The 24,421-nt window shown below is 35.4% G+C and overlaps 1 long non-coding RNA gene across 1 annotated transcript in view; it reads right to left on the bottom strand.

Moving 5' to 3' along the window:
* Window positions 1-2,286: 2,286 nt before the first annotated feature.
* LOC145286305 (uncharacterized) overlaps window positions 2,287-24,421 on the bottom strand; it is a 51,697-nt gene continuing 29,562 nt past the window's right edge. Inside the window, exon 3 of the long non-coding RNA XR_013869138.1 lies at window positions 2,287-2,714. This is a non-coding gene — a long non-coding RNA (uncharacterized LOC145286305). The remainder of the gene's footprint in view (window positions 2,715-24,421) is intronic.

The raw sequence follows: 24,421 nt of genomic DNA on the forward strand, positions 1-24,421 counted from the left end.
ACAGCCCTTATCATGTAACAGGGGTTCTTTCCAGTGTTCAATATCCGGAGAATAGTTTCTTCTCTTTGTAACCCTTCTGCCAAAATACCTGGTGGAGAGAGTATCACGTACTTCTTTTTTTTTTTTTTTTGTGGCAATTACATTTACACGTTTTTATCCGTTCTTTTATTTTTGGAATTGTTGTGGGGGTATCCACGTTGCCCATGATGAAAATGATTAGTATAGCAGATATGTTCCAAGCAATGCGGGGTATCTATGCTAGTATATATATATATATATATATATATATATATATATATATACTAGACTACCCGTGATCCATTGGGTCAGTATGTTATATTAGCTATGGAATTCATGTATGAGCGTGGCGTAAAGAAAATAGTTTTTTTTTTTGACATAACAGAAACATTTCTATGAAAGTATATTAAAATGAAAAATCATGGATGGATCACTCAAGCATGAAAAAAAAAAAATCCTCTCTATTCGTGTAAAGTTACCTATTTTTCCGAATAATCGCTTAAAAATCGAAAATTAATCATGATTTTCCTAGGAATCGAACTCAGACGAAAGTCATTTAACTGCAAAAATGCACATGAACCCACCGATGAGAAATATAAGAATGAAAAACCCATATTGGAATCCTTCAACCAAATTATAGAAAATTAAAATCTAAAAACAATAATTAATAAAACCTGAAGCAAAAAGATAAAACCTAAATAAATAAAATAAAATAAAACTAATATTGAAACAGATTAGTAAATGTGTCAACAAATTCACCGTTCTCACACAATTATTTTGTATCTAGAAATTTAAACAAAAAATAAAAAAGAAGGAAGGAAGGAAGGAAGGAAGGAAGGAAAAGGGACGGATAGAAAGTAGTAGTTGTAGTAGTAGTCTTGGCTTTACTACAATTGTTCTTATGTTTGTCAACGGGTTAAAGTTGTTTAGTTGTTAGAAAATAGCGACAAAATAGTTGTAATAAAGAATAGTTGCAAAACACCTCCACTCTTCCCATGTTAAATAATAATTTCGAAATAATAACGTTAATATTTCAGTGCGCAGGTCAAAATCTGCAAAAGAAGCGATTTGTGTTTATTTGTTTACGTTGTTATGGGTTAATGTTTATGTAATGTTAATGTAATATATATATATATATATATATATATATATATATATATATATATAAAAGTGAAAATATGTGTGTGTGTACATTTCCCTACAAAACTACTGTCAATTTTCAGTCTACAAACTTGAGATTTGATATAAGGAGTATTGAGGTTTGGGAAAATCTTTTTAATCGGTTTTCGACCAGAAATTTGGCTGTCAAGGGGTCAAAATTCAATAATTTGACCTTTGAAAACTCTTCCAAACTCCTCCCCCAATTTTGGGTCTAAACACTTGATATTTTGAATCTAGGTTACTTGGACATGGACCAAACTTATTAATTTGATTTGAGCCCCAAAAAATAAATGTTAAGGAGTCAAAATTGGGGTCAAAGTTAAAAAATATTTGACCTCTGCAGTATCTACTAAATTACTCAGCCAATTTCTGGTCTAAACATTTGGAATTTTACATAAAGGGTATTCAGAGATAGGGCAAGCTTTTTAATCGGTTTGGATAAAAAAAATTGAGCTGTCAAGGGGTCAAAGTTCAAAAGGTTTGACTTTGTGGTCTCTAGTAAATTACTTTGCCAATTTTGGGTCTAAGCATTTGAAATTTATACAGACCGGGTATTCAAACATGCGGCAAGCATTTTAATCAGTTTTGGGGCGAAAATTTGGTTGACCTTTGAAGATTCTACCAAATTCCTTCGCTAATTTTGGTAACTTGGACACGGGTAAAACATTTTATTTTAATTTGAGACCAAAATAACAAATGTTAATGGGGCAAAATTGGGTCAAAGTTAAAAAAAATTGACCGCTGCGGTCTCTACGAAATTACTCAGACAAATTTTGATCTAAACATTTGAAATCTTACGTAAAGTGTATTCACACGTAGGGCAAGTTATGAACAGTACATAGGGCCCGAGAAAAGCTGGGCTGAACTCCCAGTATATATATATATATATATATATATATATATATATATATATATATATATATATATATATATATATATATATGACACAATTGAAATGACACGATAAGATAACTTAAAACCGTATAAATACTAACAATTAGATAGTTAAATCATGAAATAAATAACAAATAATACAAATAGATAAAATTAAACTGAAATAAAACATGGAAATTCATAATACTTGCACTTTTACATAAATTCATTGCCTTTACCTTACATTAGGTTACTATATAAGATAAGACACTTATATGCAACGTTTTTTATATGTATGGCGGTTACTATAAATTTTAACGACGTTTGAAAAATGGTCACCATTTCGGTCGGTCCCCTTTTTGAGGTACCTCAAGGTAGAGAGAGAACAATAGTGCTGAAAAAGAACGGTTGTAGAAAAGAAAACATCGGTTATAATTAAGTGCGACAAGACTTTAGGATTGATGATGTTTTATAAAAGTTTCCAAGATTTAGGGGTACAAAGAGGATGGTACATTTCTTTGATAAAAGTCTTTACCCAGGGAAACTGGTCCGTCCCGTCACGTGTTGATGCTTATTGCTTCTATCGTTTCCGCATGTCTGAGACAGATTTCTTCTTTGTATCTCCCTCCAGGGCAGTCCTCTATTCCGATTGGCTGAAAACTCTGGTGACGTTGAGAGAAGAAAGAAAGGGAAAAGTAGAAGAGTAGGGAGAAAGAGAGAAATAAGGGAAGCATACCGTAAGAGCATCATAGTAGTAGTTAGTTCACTACATATGTAACGTGTTCAAGCGATTAAGGGGAGGTCATCTACACCAATTATTAACTGCTTGTCGCCCTTTGATCGCGTCTTTCTTGTTTTCTTTTCATTTCATTTTACTTCAGTCGAAGTTCTCAAAAAATCAAGGCACCCCTTCTTAGGGGCTAGCACTTGATTTCTATATGATACATAGATATTCGAATATTCTATTAAATCTTCTTTACACCTCAAATGTTGAGTAAGTAAAGAAGGCAAAAATATTAATTTTCCTTTGCCCAACTGACCACTGACCAGTTAAATATATAGTATATCTTTTCTTGTGATGTCTTTATCTTAGTGAATTCCAGGACAAGAATAGATCTAGTCTGGTGGATTATCCAGCTTTGTGCTGTTACTATAAGCAACATCACTTGAGGAATCATTCCTCGTATTGTGAGTTAATCATTTGGGCCATGTGATTTTGAATATTTAGTCAGGGTTTACTTGTAGGAAAAAATGTATCCTCATGCCAGGTTGTCCTGACAAACCCCTGTGCAAAGAGACTTTAGACACTCAGGGACAGTGTCTAGTAGGCATTCAAGTTTTCTCCTTCCCTGACTATTTACACGCGTGATAATATATATATTGTTTATGAATGAACTGGCGAATCGCTCAAATTTGGAATAAATAACATTAAAAATTCTTCCGAGTAAATAAAAGTGCGGCGGCTATTCGTGGCATTTTAATTAAAAGTATCGATTTGGGGAAGTTATTTTGGCTAAATCAAAATAAAAATTAGATTATAAAGGGAGATAATAAATTTCGTGTTTATAAAGTTGTTTCCCTTGATTTGATTAACATTTTAAACAAATTGGATTGAATTGAATTGACCTTCGGACCAAAATCACAGTGTAGTATCTATCTTGATGCTGCACTTCACCTTTTATGTCCTCAGTCAGTGGAGGAGAGGTTCTTCATGACTGAGACAATTTTTTTTATTTTTGTTCCTATTTAGAGTGCCTCTTTTTGGAGTGCTGAATTTTCCCCACATTAAAAACCGACCTTGTGTCTAACTCTGCCTTAGTGGGGAGGCAAGTAAATAGGAACATTTTAAACATATTTAATTATAAATGCTAAGGAAAATTATTGTATTACAAGCATGCCGCCCAGCGTTGCCCGGTCGTAAAATATGTTTGAACATGATATTTTAATTTATTCAGATTTTGCATTTATTATTACAGAGCCAATTCTCTATTGAATATTATATTGTACCTAATATATAATACTGATTTCAAAAGTAAAAACAAATGAATTGAGAGTCATCAGCTGAATTCGAAACGAAAACATTTAGCGCTCCACGTTTGTTCGTTAGTATCTAATATAACGACAGATGGATATCAAAACTAAAAATTAATCAACTTTAACGTGTAAATGTATATTTATGTATGCATAGAGGAGAACTTTAAGATTACTTACGCTTGCCAAGTTCCAATTTTTTACAATTTTTACCCCCTAAGCAGTTGTTTTGGGAATTTTATTTTTCTTAAACCTCTCAGTCATTAAGCAGTGCCAGAGTGAGATGTGATAGTCTGCACTTCTTGTCCTGTCCTGGCGTTTCTTTGTATGTCACTCCCTTTGTCCCCCCTCCTATTTGGCATGCTGGTGGGGCTGGACGGCCTCTGACTTACTGTCATCATCCTGCAACCATAGCAGTCCAGTTAAAGGAATCAAGGGTGAAATAGGGAGAAGGAGAGAAGAAGGTGTTTGAAGAAGAAAGTTTTTGTTTCTTTGCCCATTTTAATCAGTTCTAAAATTTCCTTCCAAGTTGAGCAGTTGTGTATTTTTGGGATTCCATCTGTAGAAATTATAAAGTTATAACATTTGCCGACCAACCAGAAGAAGAAAAACAAACAGGTTTTCGGCTGTTTCCATTTGAGATGGAAGCAACTTTCCTTTTGAAACAATTTGAAGGAAAAGACCACTTCCCTAGATGAGTTCATAATTAAAGGATACTCTAGCTTAACATCTAAATCTGATCCCCAAGATCGCCATGGGCATGGAATATGTGCATACATTAAAGATGGCTTTCCATGTGGCAGGGATATCTCCAGAGAAGACCCTAATTTACCTTATATGTGCTTCCAGGTTGCACTTGCTTACACCACCACATTTATATTTGCCCTCTATCACCCCCACAACAGTGGGGTTACTATCTTTAAGAGTATATGAGAAAATTGACCAAATCCTGTCTGCTCATCCTTCAGCTAACATTCACATTTGCAGTAACTTCAATGTCCATAATATGGAATGGCTGACCCACTCAAATAAGACGGATGATGAGGGGAAGTGCTGTCATGATTTTGCCATTGCCTATGACCTCACAGATTGTTCACGAACCCACACATGTGCCCGATACTACTGGTCAGTATGCAAACCTTCTAGACCTTTTTCTCACAACTTCCCCTGAGCTATGTTCATGTTCCGTTCTATCCTCTCTGGGATTCTCCGACCACTCCGTTGTATCAGTTAAGATAAAAATGAAATGTAATAAGTCTTCAGACGTACCTCTCCACCATACTCCACCATACTGTATATTGATACTCTATGGCTGACGGGGATCATATCTGATCTACCTCTCCATTCCATGTTTAAAAAGGATGTATCCTTTATAGAATCAGACCTGACCGAATGGTTAATTGTAGGCATAGACCGATTCATACCATCCAAAAAATTCGAACAAAAACCTAACAGCCAGCCATGGTTCACCCCAGAATTTGTTGTTGCCATCACGCATAGAAATCACTTTTTCCATAGCTACCAACGTAATAGATGTACTGAGACTAAAGCTGCTTTCAGGACGGCCAGCAACCACTGTAAAAGAGTAATAAAAAATGCAAGAGAGCTATATGCTCAGTCCGTTAACTCCAAAGTAGCTGAGCAGCGGCTTGGTTCCCATCAGTTTTGGCAAATAGCAAACAAGATCCTGAACAGAAGTGTGCGTTCTATCCCAACCATCATCAATGGACCTAAGGTCAGCTCGTCAACATCAGACAAAGCCAAACTATTTGCCAAGAACTTTGCAGCTAATTCTACTCTATGCAACGAAGGCCATCAACTCCCCATATTTCCTCCTATAACAGACAACACGCTATGCAACATACAAGTATCTGTGCATGATGTTGCCAAGCTAATCAAGAACCTTGATTCCAGTAAAGCAACTGGCCCTGACGGCATTCCAATTATAGTGTTCAAAAAGCTTCAACCAGAACTGTCCCCAATACTAACAAAACTGTTTAAGCGTTGCCTTAAGGAGAAGTGCTTTCCAACACCCTGGAAAACCTCATCAGTATGTCCTGTATTTAAGATATCAGGTGACAGGTCATCTCCCTCTCAGTACAGACCAATAAGTCTCCTGTGTATCATGAGTAAGCTGCTGGAATTCATATTAAATAAAGAATTAATCAACCACCTCTACAGAAACAACCTTCTTAGTGACATACAATATGGTTTCTATTCTGCTAAATCTACAGCAGATGTGCTAACGGTTATATCTCATAGGATTAATGAATATCTTGACAAAGGCTCCCTTTCTAGGGCAATTGCTCTTGACATATCAAACGCCTTCGATAAGGTATGGCATAAGGGCCTACTTCACAAGATTTCCAGCTAGTATATAACTGGAAATGTTTTCTCAATTACTAAATCATTTCTCTCTGACAACACGCTATGCAACATACAAATATCTGTGCATAATGTTGCCAAGCTAATCAAAGTAGTGGCTGATGAGCAGAAATCAGAGGCCCACAATATTAATGCTGGAGTTCCTCAGGGCTCCATCCTGGGCCCAACTCTCTTCTTGATCTATATCAATGATCTCCCAAAACACATACTTGAATCATTCGTTGACATCTATGCTGATGACACGACTATCTAATGCAACACATCAAAGGCCGTAAATGACAAATTTCTCTCTGATTCTCTCTCTTCTGATCTTGAGAGCATGGTACAGTGGGGGAAAAGGTGGCTGGTTACTTTAATGCATCTAAAACCAAGCTCCTATCTTTACATCATCAACGCTCCGATCCTCATCTGGCATCAACTGAAATGGACAGCTCTCGTCTTGGGGAGGCTCCATGTTTTGACAAGCTTCTGGGTTTGACCTTTACTCCTGATCTGAAATGGAACATGTACATCAAGTCTGTTGCCAAGGTCACTGGGAAGATAGTGGGATCCTTCTACCGCTCCAGAAAATATCTCACTACTGATGCAATTCTCTATCTGTATAAAAGCCAAGTACGTCCAAGGATGGAGTACTGCTGCCACATCTGGGCAGGACCTGCTAAAAACAGCCTATCCTGCCTTGACAGAGTACAAAATAGACTTTGTGGCTTAGTGGGGGATTCTCTTTTCTCTTCCCTGCAACCTCTCTCCCACAGAAGAGACATTGCGAGCCTGTCTTTGTTTTATCGTTATTTCCATGGCAAGTGCTCGTCTGAACACCAATCTCTTGTCTCTCCTTGCCAATCTTTCACAAAAAACACCCGTCTAGCTGAAATCACTGTCAATAATTTTCCCCATTTTATCTGTGCCTAAACCAAAACGTAGATTCCACGAACAAAGCTTCTTTCTTAGAAGTGCACGTCTGTGGAACTCTCTTTCAGTTGCCTGTTTTCCACCTGACTACAACCTGGATATCTTCAAGTCCAATGTAAACAAATTCCTGATGAACTGCCTCCTTAAGTAAGACACTTTATCAAATTTCCAATACTAACGATTACTACGATACTATCCCATTGATTACTGTACACGCAATAACCCTTATCCCCGAGTGGCTTCTGGACTTTGATAAGTGGTGTCCTCGATGTAAAAAAAAAAAAAGAAAAGAAATTCCTTCTTGATTCAATAATTTATCAACAAGACAAAAAAGGGAGTCTTAGAAAATAACTTAACCTGAAGCAGTTTGAATGGGATTTCCTTTTTGATTAAGTGGACTATTTATAAAAAAAAAAGTTCTTTATATAAGTTTATAGGCAAGAAAGCCAATAATTCGTTCCTTCAGAGGTATAAATTTAGAAGAGTTTTTAAAAGAAAGAGAACGATTGACAGGACAAGTATCAGAGGGAAAAAAAGACTGTGAGGAAAAACTTTAAAAAGACTTTAAAGATAGTTTGTATTACTTGTTTTGATCGAACTATTGTTCTCATCTTGAGTGGTATTTGTGCAATGTTTCGGTTGGTGTAGCCTCCAATAAAACTCAAGATGAGAATAATAGTAAGATCAAAGCAAGTAATACAAGCAATTAGTCCTCATCTAAAAATTTCAGAACTGTAAGTTTAAAGAAACTTTTGTAAAGGACTTTTCGTTTTTAATCTTTACTAGCATGGGTGCCCGGCGTTGCCCGGGTGTTTGCAGGTATGTTTTGAGCAAAAAAAAAAAAAAAGTTGTAGTAGGAAGGCAGGCTCGAACCCGTACTGTGAAAGAGGAAAAGAATGGGGAAAAAAAACCCCTGACGTCTTTACTTTTACGACCACCGCCAAACCAGAAGTGACGTAGGTTTAAATTAAGGCTAGACGATCGAAAAGAGGGGATGACTTTCGAAAATATCGGTGAAAAAAGCGACCCCTCCCTGTAGAAAAGTGCCCAGTTGAGGGTGAAGAAATTAATGTTTTTAGCCAATTTTTCGGTATTTGTCGTCTAAAGGGTCGAGCTTCAAAACGATACCGATCTTATGAAAATTCGTCACCTCTGTTGAAAGTTTTAGGCTGACATGCAAACATACATACATACATACATACATACATTTATATATTGGGAGCTCAAACTTTCGACCCAAACCGTTAAAAAGCTTGCCCTATCTCTGAATACCCTTTATGTCAAATTTCAAATGTTTAGACCAGAAATTGTCTGAGTAATTTAGTAGAGACGACAGAGGTCAATTTTTTTTTAAATTTGACCCCTATTATGACCCCTTAACATTTATTGTTTTGGGTTCAAAATCAAGTTATTAAGTTAGATCCATGTCCAAGTAACCTATATCTAAAATTTCAAGTATGTAGACCCAAAATTGCCGGAGGAGTTTGATAGAGTTCTCAAAGGTCAAATCGTTGAACTTTGACCCCTTAACAGCCAAATTTCTGACCGAAAACCGATCATATAGATTTTAACAAATCTCAGTAACCTGTATATCAAATTTCGAGTCTGTAGACTAAAAATTGACAGAGTTATTGCGTAGGGAAATGTAAACACACACACACACACACACACACACACACGCACACACACACGTACAGACGTACAGACACGTTCACTTTTATAGATATACTAGCATTTCAGCCCGGCGTTGCTCGGGTGTTTGGAGGTGTATGTTGAACAAAAAAAAAAAAAAAAGAGAGAGGTCAATTTTTTTAACTTTAACCCTTATTATGACCCCTTAACATTTATTGTTTTGGGCTCAAATAAAGTTATAAAGTTAGATCCATGTCCAAGGAACCTATATCTAAAATTTCAAGTGTTTAGACTTAAAATTGTCGGAGGAGTTTGGTAGACGTCTCAAAGGTCAAATCGTTGAACTTTGACCCCTCAACAGCCAAATTTCTGACCGAAAACCGATTACATAGATTTTCCCAAATCTCAATACCCTCTATATCAAATTTCGAGTCTGTAGACTTAAAATTGAGAGAGTTATTGCGTAGGGAAATGTACACAGACAGACACACACACACACACACACACACACACACACGTTCACTTTTATAGATATATAGAAAGATAGATAAATTGGATGCAATATATAGTAATCATTTAAAAAGTATTTAAAAAAAAGACTTGTGCGCCACCAACGAGAATCGAAACCAAAACCTTCATCTCACGATTTATTTTGCCGTCAATGTCTGGGCTATGAAACTATGTTTACTGCAGGGCTAAAAATTAAAACATGGACTAATAGCTACTACGTCATTCATTCGTAATGTCTGTGTTCGACTTTCATCTGGCAAATTTAATGTTTTTTAAAATTTTTTGCACCGATTTATCTGGGCTTAATCATGTAGAATACTTGCATGAATATTATTACATGTAATAGTTAACTAAAGATGATTACCCCATTTGAAAACTAAAGTAACTAATAGGGAATTAATTAAAGTGAATGTTTAAAAGAATATGCAAATTAGCTAGACCTTTTGCTAGTGAATGCATTTCCATAACCCATGTATAACAAAATTGTATTTTCTTTTCAAATAAGTAGAAAAGAGGATTTTTAATATGAATATCAATACACACAAAAGAAAAACGAATTTATAGGAGTATAGAATAGATAGATAGATAGATATAGATAGATAGATTGTATGTTTTTCTTTTCAGTTTTATTTAAGCAGAAATTGTGTTTTTTATCATTGTTTTTCTCTAATTGTTGTTAGTACAACTCTGGGCGATAATTAATTATTGAATTGTTTCTCAATTAGAGACCCCTCTCTCTCTTTATGTTTGTTTTTATTTTTATTATTTTTGTAATTGTTACCTGGCTAGGAAACAAAATCAACGGTATTTTATTCCTTCAATAAAATTTGGACTTAATTTACTTTCTAGATCTAGTTTTTATTTGCTCCTTTTTTATTTGACTCCGCCCCTTTTATTGTTCTTTTTGGATTTTTTTTCCTCTTTTTTTTTCTTTCTTTTATGTTACTAGAAGACAGATTTTGATGAAAAAGTCCAAATAATGTTTCTGTTTTTACCGGCTAAAAATTAAATCAATTTTTTTCCACAAATTTAAATCCTCCATATACCAAGTTTTAAGTCTGTAAACCAAAAATTGTAATTTGGTAGAGACCATTCCACACACAAATAGATAAAACCAGCTGGTGTCATCACCATCTCTTTCGCTTTTGATTGTTTTCTAACTTTGGGCCAGATTACTATTTCCACATAAACACAGAGACGTGCAGGGGGCAGTGCTAGGGGTGCCCAAGCACCTGCCCCTTTTACTCCTATTTTAAATGTTCCCTTTTCAGAGAAATGTATTATAGACCAGTGTCCCACCAAGACACCGTTTTTTTCACGAACACCTGCCCTGAAAAAGTTCTCCATGCATCACTGCATAGACATATTACTTTTTGAGGTTTGGAATGTGAAAATTTCTTACTTTTGGGAGTAAAGAAGAAAGTGAATCAAAATGAAGTGGAGAAAGAAAGAGGGTAGCAGTTAAAGTCATTTGCTTTTTAGCATTTGTAATTTAGCCACCACAAAAGTTTCAAATTTGAAATGTTTGAAGTAGTGACTTGAAAATGGCAGATGGAAGTTGAGTAATGAAAATATATGAATCCGATAAAGTCAAATGGCAAAATTCGTGAACAATGAAATAACTGATTAAATAAATGAAAAGTGAAATTGCTTGAAATTATCCAGGATTACGAGAAGGATGTTGTAGTTTGCTTGAAGCATTGTGCGTAATTTGAAAGGAGTCATTTGAAGTTTGAAGGCTATAGCAATGCGGTTTGAAGGAAACACGGTGGACATGAGTTAGTATATAAAAGAATAATGACAATATTAGAAGGAATTTTCAATAATTTTGAATTATATTACATTTATTTACTAACATAATGTGCCGTACAAGATGGTAGGGGTTGGTGTTCCTAATTTTTTAGAGTAGTATCTATCCTTGTTTTATCATTATTTCCATGGCAGGTGCTCGTCTGAACTCCAATCTCTGGTCCCCCTTCGCCAATCCTTCACGAAAAACACCCGTCTAGCTGAATCCACTGTGAAAAATTTTCCCCACTCTATATCTGTGCCTAGATCAAAATGCGGATTCCATGAACAGAGCTTCTTTCTTAGAACTGCACGCCTGTGGAACTCTGTTCCGTCTGCCTGCTTCCCACCTGACTACAACTTGGATGTGTTCAAGTCCAACATTAACAAATTCCTAATGAACCACCCTCTTAAGTAAACACTTCATCAAATCTCCACACTAACGTACTGTACTTGCAATAACCCTTATCCCTGGGTGGCTTCTGGGCCTTGATAAGTGGTGACCACCGTGTAAAAAAAAAAAAAAGGAGAAGAGATCATAGTCTGAGGGAACTTGATATTAATGATGAGTGTGACTTTGTGTGGGCTCTAGACACCTGTAGTTCTATGCATTGTGTAATTGATATTAATCCTAACTCCAACCCTGATCTCTGGCTCGACTGGATGTTTGATCTTGATGAAGAGTTTCTTGGCTTTTGCAAGAATGTTCTCTTGGACCTTACTAATGAGCAGTTGGCTCTCATGACTCTTACATCATAAGTAGTAAAGATCTTTGTTCAGTGTTTTCTTCTTAATTGCTAGTCTGACGCCCATCTCTCTTGCCAAAAGCTGCATGACCTTACCCGGATATTGTTGCACTTTTTTTGCAACTTTTAGATGAATTTCGTTGTGCATCAAAAATGCCTGTTATAATCTTGTTCCTGCTAGCCACTGCTTCCACATCTCCATTAGAAGAATACTCTTGTTGAGTGTTTTATAGAAATGAAACACCAAAGCCTTTTCTCTATTCTTAAAAACAACTTTGCTGAATCATCTTTGTTAACCTTTTTTTTATTACAAAGGAGTCGCCACTTATCAAAGCTCAGAGGCCACTCGAGGATAAGAGTTAATGAGTGTACTGTATTTAATGAGAAAATATAGTAGTAATCGCTAATAGTGAAAATTTGGTAAATTGGATTACTTAAGGAAACGGCTCATCAAGAACTTGTTTATGTTGGATTTAAAGACAACCATATTGTAGTCAGCTGGAAAGCAGGAGAGTTCCAATGGCATGCAGTTCTAAGAAAGAAGCTTTGTTCATGGAAACCGCATTTAGGTTTAGGTACAGATAAAAAGTGGGGGAAATTATTGATAGTAGTTTCAGCTATACAAGTGTTTTTGTAAAAGTTTGGCAAGGAGAGGCCAGACGAGCACCTGCCATGAAAATAATAATAGAACAGAGATGGGCTCGCAATGTCTCTTCTGTGGGAAAGGGGTTACAGAAAAGAGAAAATGGCATCCTCCACTAGGCTACAAAGTCTATTTTGAACTCTGTCAAGGCAGGATAAGCTGCTTCTAGCAGCTTATCCTGCCAGATGTGGTAACAGTACTCCATTCTTGGACCTACCTGGCTTTTAAATAGATAGAGAATTGCATCAGCAGTGAGATAGCTAATGGAGTGATAGAAGGATCCCACCATTTTTCCAGCAACCTTGGCAACAGATTTGATGTACATGTTCTATTTCAGATCAGGAGTAAAGGTCAGACCAAAAAGCTTCACAAAACATGGAGCCTCCCCAAGACGAGAGCTATCCATTTCAATTGATTCTAGATGGAAGTCAGAGCATTGATGATGTAAAGATAGAAGCTTAGTTTTAGATGCATTAAAATTAACAAGCCGCCCCTTTGCCCATTGCCCCATGTGCTCAAGATCAGAGGAGAGAATTAGAGAGAAGTTGGTCATTTATGGCCTTTGATGTGTTGCCATAGATGGTAGTGTCGTCAGCATAAATGTCTACAAATGTTCTGAAAATATGATTTGGGAATAGAGTTGGGCCCAGGATGGACCCCTGAGGGACTCTAGCATTAATGCTGTGAGTTTCTGATTTCTTCCCATCAACTAATACTCTTATGAACCTATCAGAAAGAAATGATTTCATAATAAAGAAGGAATTTCTAGCTATACCATAGCTGGAGATTTTATGAATATTGCATATTAATTTGGTGGAATGATGCCACACTAATAGACCTTAATTTTGTGCTGCAATGGCAAGCCAAGGTTGTACATCTCTCACAGTGACTCATTGTGTTTTTACCATTGGTTAACCGACACCTTAACTGGAAAAGAACGAGTTAAGTCTAAAGCCACAAGTGAAATGTTGGTATGGAGGAGACTGGCGATAATAAAAACATCTAGTTGAAAAATACAGCTTGAAGATTGGCATCACGCTAGTTCCATTGGTGCAGTATTTCGCTAATAAGTTGACTTGTGTGTTAAAGAGGTGTAATGATATAGTAATGCAAGTATCTGATCCTTCACAACTGGCATGTGCAGTCTTACTAAATCAATTAATACTTTTATCAGATCCATGTAATACATCAGCAGAGTGGGCATACCGGAATTCGTTGGACCACATATTTTGTCCGAAGAATGTGTCCTGCAACTATGAAAGCATCAATTAAGGGAGCCATATGCTTGTGTGAAGAATGTCAGTGAATTGACCTGGTACCATCCTAATGGCAAAAAAGAAAGTTTGATGTAGAGGACAACTGGTGTCGAATAAGCATGGATATAATGTATTAATGCATTATGATAGCAAACATTTCTTAACCTTATCAGACTGTGGCCCAATGTGTTTCACAATATGGCATTTGTTGATACAACATGATATAACATGATACATTGAACATTGTACAACAATTAAGATCTGTGTTTTTTTTAATGTGGTGTCCTGCTTAAAATTCTGGCCAATAATGCCTCTACATTTCAATGTCAAAAATTTCAAAAATTTGCCCTCAAATGCATTACCGATGTACTTACTTTCCTGGAGGTAATGGTATAGCGAGGTGATGTCACTGCACTGTCAAAAGAATTGCAGCTAGGATGCAGTGTTCAATTCTAAAAGCTGTATACTGGTATAATGTAACAAGGATGATGCAGCATGAGCAACTGCACCAGCCAATGGGATTTACAATTACAAACAATGTATAAAAGGGATAGATGTCACACTATCAGTGGGTAAAGTTGTCGACACACATATAAAGTGGGAAACCATGTTTGGGTAAAACCCCTGAATGCTCAGTGCATTACAAGATTTGGCAGCGAACCAATAGATAAAATAATAAGTCCTCAGACCATGCTGATTAATGGTGTCCCACGTCATGTGAAAGATGTTCGTTATGCATCTTCTTATTCTGAGGACGATGAAGAAGATCACATACAATATGAAGATGATCCTGATCCCCTATTGCCCCTTCAGATGAGCGTAGAACCTACAGAATCAGAAGAGGGGATGATGGAACATACTGGTGGCGATGACGGTAGTCATGAGAAAGATGGAAACAAGGAAGTGGCACTTCTGATTTTTCAAAGAAGTACCTAACAAAGATGGATACTGTCTCCCTGCTCTGTCCGTGATCATGAGATTAGGGGGAGTGTAGGGAAAATCGTAACTTACTTGGCTAAAATGTGTGTGTGTGTGTGTGTGTGTGTGCGTGCTTCAAAGACTGGTCGTGTAACAAAAGAAAAAGGAAAGAAAGAAAGGCTAAAATGGCAACACCCAGTTGTTTTTATGTTTGATGGTCATGTGAGCGATGCAGACTCGCCATTTCTATGCAAATGAGGCAGGTGAATAAACACGGAGATGAAGCAAAGAGAGAACGAATTGGAAGAAGGTGTGCTATGTGTGTAGTTGTGTGCAAGTCAACTTGAAAGAGTGTTGAGTTTTGACAACAGAGTGTTGAATTAACCCAAGAAATTGTTAGTTTAACCATACAGTTAACAGTTGGACTTCATCATAGTTTACTTGATCTGTGTTAATCAATAGACTTTGCTGGTGTCTCAAGTGGCAGAGTACTCACCTCATATGCAAGTGACTCGAATTTTGAACCCTAAATTTGGTTATATGGATGAGCCCAAAAGAGGGTTAAAATTTAGTCTAGAACTTCCGGTCTGTGCCTTTTATGGTCTGTGTGTGCTTTGATATTGTATATATATATATATATATATATACCCCAAAACCTCTGCCCTTGATGGAGGGGAAACTAAAAGTTGCTAATATAATTTCAAATGATGTGAAATAACAGCTAGGGGAGACTTGATTCTAATTTTTTTTAGATTATTTTCAATGTTTGTCTATAGATTTGGTGAAATAAATCTATGTTAAATATATCAATTGAAATATAGAATTGATTTAACATATATTTATTTCACTAAATCTGTAGACAAGCATTGAGAATAATCTAAAAAGTTTGGAGAATCAAGTCTCCTCTTGCTGTTATTTCAAATCATTTGAAATCATATTAGCAAGTTTTAGTCTCTCCTCCACCAAAGCCAGATGTTTTGGGAGAAATATCTGATATTTTGTCATTAGAATACAAAACTTGGATAACAAATAAGAATGATTAACACATTTAATGTCCAACATAAAGGGCAAAGTTTATGCTTACTATTACATAAACTAAACTAAAGGCTTTTTATAGTCACATTATAATTTATAGTCACATTATAATTTATAGTCACGTTATAATTTATAGTCATGTTATAATTAAAAAAAATCTTACTTTGTAAAAATCTAATGATTGATTTCTAAAAGGTTAAAAAAAAATGTGCCCAAAATGAGTTCTGGATGATGGATGATCTCCTTAATGTGCGACCTTAAGGGCAAATAACACATAGCACATTACACAATTCAGGTCATTATCTTTCCAACGAGCCTTCATTTGTTAAATTGTGACCAAGAGTTGTTGAATTCACAACCTGGCAAAGAAAAAGAAAAGAAAAAAAAAGAAACAACACACTGAAGATGGAGTATACCTCCGAAATATATTTGTGATAAATTTCAAACAAGTAAAATATTTGTTTATTTTCCGAATATTATGTTGTATTTGGCTTTCAAGCGCACTTGATGCATATTTTATTTTATTCAAATTAAAACAACGTTTCTATATGAACCTCATTCTTTGACGTTATTCTCGCGTTGTCTACACACAGTTCAAACATTTCAAAATACAACTGTTAGAAACAATGCGCGGCTTTTTACAAACAAACTTCTTTCTCCAAATTAACAACATGGCAAGGAAAAAGAAAAGAAAACAAAGGAACAACACACTGAAGATAGAGGATACCTTTGAAATATATTTGTGATAAACTTCAAACAAGTAAAATATTTTATTTTCCTAATATTACGTTGTATTTGGCTTTCAAGCGTACTTGATGCGTATTTTATTTTATTTAAATTAAAACAATGTTTCTATATGAACTCTCATTCTTTGATGATATATATATATATATATATATATATATATATATATATATATATATATATATATATATATATATATTCACGTTATACCCTAAAAGATCACAAACCAGAATTCAACAATAATCCTAGCATTAGACTGATTTCTCTATGTATTTCAGATTTGGGAAACATTAGCAAAAAAATACTAGATGAAATCCTACCTAAATTAAAAAACAAAATTTACCATAATCTGTGGAAATCATCGGAAGAGGTAATTGAATGGTTCGGCACACTACTCCAAGACAAAAATAGAAAGAGAAGGACTATACCGGGATGATGAATTATTCTACTTGAACTCAACTGAACCTAGATATAACAATAGACCCAGACTACAAATGTGTAAACTTCTTAGACATAACCCTGAATCTAGACAATTCCTATGAACCCTACCATAAACCCAACCAAACGCTATTATACATAGATCACAAGTCCAACCATCCGAATAGTATGAAAAAAGCACTTATACCTAGCATCTGAAAAAGAATATCCAAAATATCACAAAAATGAAGAATTATTCAATAAAAACAAGGAATATTATAACCAAGTCTTAGCTAGATCAGGATATAAAGAACAAATAAAATTTGTTAAAGAAAATCAACACAATAACATAGGTACAGAAAGAACAATAAACAATGCAAATGTAATATCTTAAAACATGTCGATGAGGAAATATAAAAAAGGAAGAAAAAAAAGAGCAAAAACAAATGAAAAAATAAAACATACAATTGACACAAAAAAGAAAAATGAAAAGACAGACCATAATAAAACTGAAAGAGAAGTTAAAAAGAAAAATAGAAGGAAGAGCCAGACGTGGTTCAATCAACCGTTCAGCCACCATATAAAAAATAACATCCCAAGGGAATTTTACCAAATTATAGAAAAAAATTTCCTCGCAAGATAGTAAACTAAGTAAGATAATTAATAAAAACACTGTTAAGCTATCCTTCTCAACGTCTGCTAACTTGACATATACCATAATTGGTTCAAATAACACAAAATTAAACAAATTTTTGAAAAACAGAGATAGGACAGAAAATGAATCCAACAATGTAAAACAATGTAACTGCTGGGACCCTAATGAATGTCCAATGAGGGGAAACTGTTTAACTTCAAACGTAGTATACAAATGTGAAGTTATAACAAATAATGAAACTAAAGTATATCTAGGGAGCACCGGAACTTGCTTTAAGGACAGATATCGTAATCACCTAGCATCGTTTAAAAATGAAACTGAGAAAGAAAAGAACACCAAAAAATAACGAAAACAACAACAATGTAAATAAAAATGAAAACAATGGTAGAAAAGATCCTAACAATAGTGACAACCACAACTACTATAATGAAAATAGAAACAGAACCAATAGTAATAGCGAAAACAGCCGGAAAAAAAAACAAAGAAAAACTCAACCACTTTAGCGGTATGGATTAAGGAATTAAAGGGAAATAAAACTGAATATAAATTAAGATGGTCAATAATTGATAAGGGGGGGGGGATATAAACCGAGCAAATCGAAGAGATGCAACCTATGTATATTAGAATCTTACCATATACTAATAGCTAAAGAAAAATTATTAAAAAAAAGACTAGATGTAATCCACGAGTGTTTGCACAGAGACAAATATTTAATTTCACGCACTAGAGCAGATTAGGGGGGAAAAATGCAAGGGAGGTAATCCTAGATAAAAAATGATACCACGAGAATGACCTCCCCTGCATCGGGTAATATAATACGAATTTTTTTTTTTTTTTTTTTTTTACACAGTGATCACCACTTATCAAGGCCCGGAAGCCACTCAGGGATAAGGGTTAATTCAAACACTAAGCAAAAAAACAATATTAAAATAAACACGCATAAATATAGGAATAAAATTATATAAAATTATATGATAATTGGAAAAAAACAAATAGGAAAAACAGGGAAAATTAAAACAAAAATAAATAATTAATAAATAAAAAATAAAAATACGAAACTACAGGTTAAAACGGAAAACTATCTTTACATAACACAAAAAGATGGAGGAAGTGAGGAAGCATGGCTGTGGAAATATTTTTACCCGAATACGATGTCCAGCATGTTAAAAATATACCATTCGTTGTAAAAATCTAATGGATAAACATCTGAAGAAGTTGGTGGGGACAGGATATTTTTACGGAAACATAAATCGTAAAATTGCCAACTCATTAATGAAACGGTTATAATGGAAAAATCCAGGAAATAAACGAGGATTATAAAAAGAAAATGTGAGTCTTTGAATTTTCAACAAAATTTTGCACTATGTATATATATATATATATATATATATCTATATATATATAGATATATATATATATTTCCCCAAAACCTCTGGCCTTGATGGAGGGGAAAGTAAAACTTGCTACTATGGTTTCAAATGATCTGAAATAACAGTAAGGGGACACTTGATTCTAAATATTTCTCATATGTTATATCTCCCCACTTTTGGAAATAGGTTACGATTATGAATATGTTCAGTATTAAATAATCTTTATACACTGTGAAATTTACTTTATGTATGAAAACTAAAGAGGGGAGATATAACACAGAAATATTTAAAATCAGGTTTCCCCTTGCTGTTATTTCAGATTATTTGAAACTATAGTGGCAAATTTTAGTCTCCTCTCCATCAAGGCCAGAGATTTTAAGGAAATACAAATATTTTGTAATTCATATGCAAAACTAGGTAAACACATGACTATGATTGAAACATTTTATGGCTGTAAAAAGTGCCAAAAATAGGCTCTGGATGATGGATGATCCCCTTAATATGCGACCTTAAGAGCAACTGTCACATAGCCCACTACACAATTCAGGTCATTAGCTTTCCAACGAGCATTCATTTGTTAAATTCTGATAATTAGCCGCTGAGATTTGGAACTTATAAAATTGCCAAAAAAGGCGTAGTGTGTGTGTGTGTGTGTATATATATATATATATATATATATATATATATATATATATATATATAATTTACTAATTTGTATATAATTATTTATTTCAATGATTTATTTAAAAACTATACCTTACATATTCCAGAGATGTACCAGAATTCATTGACATGATAGGTTTTTACGTTTTTACTGTTTATAAAAAACCCTTACCAGCTTATATATATATATATACATATATATATATATATATATATATATATATATATATATATCATAAAATGTAAAAGTTAACAAGTAAAAATGAGAGGTAAACAGCCAAACGGCATGATGAGTATCAAACGATAAAAGCCTCAAAAGAGATTTTACTGTAAAATATTTCATTGATTATTGATTTTCAAAATGTTTCTTATTGATTTCTCACCAGTTTAAAAGCAAAAGATGTGAGATTACTCCATTAATCATAGCCAAATTTAGATTCAGCATTTTCAGTTGAAATTGGAAGTCTTTTTCAAAAAGGAACTTTCAAGGGATTTCACAGTTACCGCCCTTGGTTGAGAGAAAAAAATTGAATACTTTACAAGACATAATCAAATCAATAATTAGATTTTTTACTTCAATTAAATGTCTTTTAAGATATTTTTTTTATTGACCGGAATTTTAATAAATGCATCGTAAAATATGGCAGATGCATATATACAGACAAAAAATTATATATATATATATATATATATATATATATATATATATATATATATATATATATATATATATATATAAAGCTGAATGTGTGTGTGTGTGTGGTCATGAAAAGCTCCTATATGGTTGACTATTTTAAAAAACTGATTACATATAATGATAGAAGATGTATCGAGACACAGGAATGGGTATATTTGATCTCGCAGAACAGTGGTTCATTAAAATTGTGGGGTCCGCGTTCGCACCTGGTCCACAAAGTATGGAAATAAAAAATTTAAAAAATAAAAAAAAAGACGTTTACAAGTGTTTCTGATATAGATGTACATAAGAATTTACTGAAACCACCAAAAAACGCATCGAAGCACAGAAATTAGGAACCCGAGACTTCTGGAAAATCTACAAAAGTGTAGTAAATAATGGGCAAACAACAATTCCCCGACTACCCAACAATCACGAGGTTCTTTGCTCAGCAACCCAGAAGGCTAACTTGCTTGCCAGACAGTTTGCCTCAAACTCCACACTGGACTCTGCTAACCACCCCCTCCATGACTTTCCTTTGCAGACAGACGCCACACTAGATGATCTGAAAATCACCCCTTCTCAGGTGCATGCTATCATAAGAAAGCTTGACACAGCAAAAGCATGTGGACCTGATCTCATCCCGGCTGTGCTATTAAAAAAGTATGCCGCCGAAGTAGCTCCAGTTCTTTCCAAACTTTACAACAAATGCCTTAATGAATCTTGCTTTCCTGCCTGCTGGAAAACTGCTTCCGTAGGGCCAGTTTTCAAGAATTCTGGCGAAAGAACATACCTAGTAAATTATCGCCTCATTAGCCTCCTCCCACTTTTCACCAAAATATTTGAGACCATAATTAACCAAGCTCTAGTCCATCACCTTACAGATGCTAAACTTCTGACTGACCAACAATATGGATTTAGGCAACCCCGTTCCACAGCAGACATCCTAACTGTAATCTCAGAACGTATATACCAGTCACTGGACAAAGCGTGGTAGGGTAGAGCGGTAGCTCTAGATATATCTAAGGCTTTTGACAGGGTATGGCATGAGGGTCTTCTCAAGAAAATCAGATCATACGGCATCACTGGAAGAGTATGTAACATAATTAGATCCTTCTTGGATAAGAGAAAAATCCAGGTTGTCCTTGACGGTTGTACATCTAAACAATATGATATAAATGTGGGAGTGCCTCAGGGGTCTATTCTTGGACCTCTGCTATTCTTAATATTCATAAATGACCTCCCTGACAAAATTGTCTGTGAGATGGGTATATATGCTGATGACACCACACTCTATAACAGACACGACAGGAAAACAAATAAACACATATCTAAAGAAATGGCAGAAACATTAGAGGATGACCTCCAATCCGTAGTGAAATGTGGACAAAAATGGATGGTCACGTTCAATGCTGCCAAGACTAAACTTGTTTCCTTCAATAACTACAAAAACCCTTCCCTACCGCCAATAGCAATGGCCAATGACTCTTTATCTGAAAGTACATCTATGAAACCGCACCGTGACCGTCGCGTCACCCAGTAAGCCCTTCTTCAGTGCATTGGTGGAATCGTCTTTGCTGCAACGTCCACAAGGCCGGATCTTCTGTGATCGTCTAGAAATTTCGTCTTCGGTGCTTGTTGACGGAAGCAGTTTCACAAGTAAAAAAAAATAATAAGGAAAACATCAGCACATCAAAGAATTTTGAATCACAAAGACTCCGGAGATTGGGTTATATAGAATGTATTAAAAGAAAACCATAAAAGAAATATATACAAACATATATACAGTTTGGAGTATGAGTTTGTAAGCAAGCATTTAAACTTCCAAGTGGGGCTTCCACTTGCTGGAATTTACAAGTCTATTAACTTAACCCTTTTTAGTTAACGGGCAATAGGCGAGGGGGGAGAGAGAGAGAGAGGTGAGGTGGCTTGACTCTCTCTTTGGCTTCTTTCGGAATCTCAATCTGTTTTAATTCTGACTTTCTTGGTCTTTATATAGTACCGCACTGGGCGGGGCGACAATTACCAATTCCTTCCCGACCAATCAGAATGATCAATAACCAAATCGTCTGATTCTCTCTCATTGGATAATTTGACTGATGACCAAAAATTGGCCACCTCCCACAATCCAAGAATAATTCTAACTCCTCCCCGATCAACCAAAAACGCCCCATGGAAAATAACCAGTTTTTTCTCATTGGATAATTCGGAAACTGCATAATACGCGATAACCGTGTAAGTAAGAAAACTGCGTCCAGAAAAAAAAATGCTTTGTGAATTCTGCCCTTAGATGTGACACTTGTTCCTTATCAAAGGAAATTAACAATTTATTGTTCTGTCAACATCTCGACAACATATGTTATTGAAAATTGAAAAATCTCTTGATCTAAATTTCAAAACTGCGATTCGGAAAACATTCTTTGAAGCCGACAAATGCGGGTGTGAAATTTTAACTCCCAAGAATTTATTTATCTTTTGTTTTGATCTTGTCATAAATATATTTTGTGACGCCAACAATTACGAGTGTGTGTGTGTGTGGTTTTTAGTTCAAAGCAATCAAAGGAAAAAAATATTTCCCTTTTTTGCACTGGATATGACTGTATCGGAATTTGTCACCATCGCTCGACTTGAAAACAAAACATATGTTTTTTTGAAGTTATCATTCAGTCCATTTTGACTAAATCATTTATTATTGCTTTGCTTTAAAGAAAGAAAAAAAATACTTTGGCAGAATTTAAGCCAGCAAGATTCTCTGGTAGTGCCCGGCACAAGATATTAACATTTATCTTTTAGTTAATCGGTGTTGCCCGGAATAAAATCTTAACGTTAAATAAAAGCGTCACATCGACCCTAATGGTCCGATGCAGCCTCTCTTTGGTGTTATACATCTTTTAAACTCCTTGACCTAACGTTCACAGGTAACATGAGTTGGAACAATTACATTGAGAACATTGCCAGGGCCGCTGCGAAGGAGGTGGGTTCTCTCTACCGTACTAGAAAGCTACTAATGCTTGAAAGTATCCTATACCTCTATAAGGCCACCATTCGCCCATGTATGGAGTATTGTTGTCATATTTGGGCTGGTACATCTGCCACTAGTCTCTCGCTGCTGGACAAGGTTCAAAAGAGAGTTGCCAATCTGATAGGTCCTGAACTGTCAGCTAAACTTTAGCCTCTGTCCCATCGACGAAACGTTGCATCCCTCTGCCTGTTCTACAAGTACTTTAACGGAGAATGCTCTGACGAACTGCAAGCACTTGTGCCCGCACAAAGTAAATACCCCCGGCAAACCCGACAAGCAGCTAAATCCCACCCCTTCACAGTAGAGATCCCTAGATGCAAGAGAGCCTTCTACTCCAGTAGTTTCTTCCCCAGAACAGCTAGACTTTGGAATTCCCTTCTGGGTCCCTGCTTCCCCGACTGCACTGACATGCAGAAGTTCAAGTGCAACGTGAACCGACACCTTGCTGCCTAACTTCCTACACAGTACCCCTGATGCTTATGTCCCTGATAGTAGCCCCCTACAACAAAGTGGCAATGTGCCTTGTTTGGGGTAAAAATGTAATAAAAAAAAAAGAATACTTTGATAAGTATATTTTAACTTAAATAGTGTGTGTGTGTGTGTGGTCACGAATAGGCTCCTATATGGTGACTATTTTAAAAAACTGATTACATATAATGATAAAAGATGTATCGAGGATAAGGAATGGGTATGTTGATCTTTCAACGACGGGTACTTTTTCTGTAGGCTGCTTTTGAACCCAGTCAACGACGGGTACTTTTGCTAGTATTATATAAAGCTGAACATCTGTGTGTGTGTGTGTGTGTGTGTGTGTGTGTGTGTGTGTGTCTGGTCACGCATAGGGTCCTATATGGTTGACTATTATAGAAAACTGATCACATATAATGAAAGAAGATGTATCAAGACACAGGAATGGGTATGTTTGATCTGGCATAATGATGATTCATTAAAATTGTGGGGTCTACG

The sequence above is a fragment of the Euprymna scolopes genome, chromosome 1 (genome assembly GCF_053919585.1).
Source record: "Euprymna scolopes isolate OS-2025 chromosome 1, ASM5391958v1, whole genome shotgun sequence".
Classification (NCBI taxonomy): Eukaryota; Metazoa; Mollusca; class Cephalopoda; order Sepiida; family Sepiolidae; genus Euprymna; species Euprymna scolopes.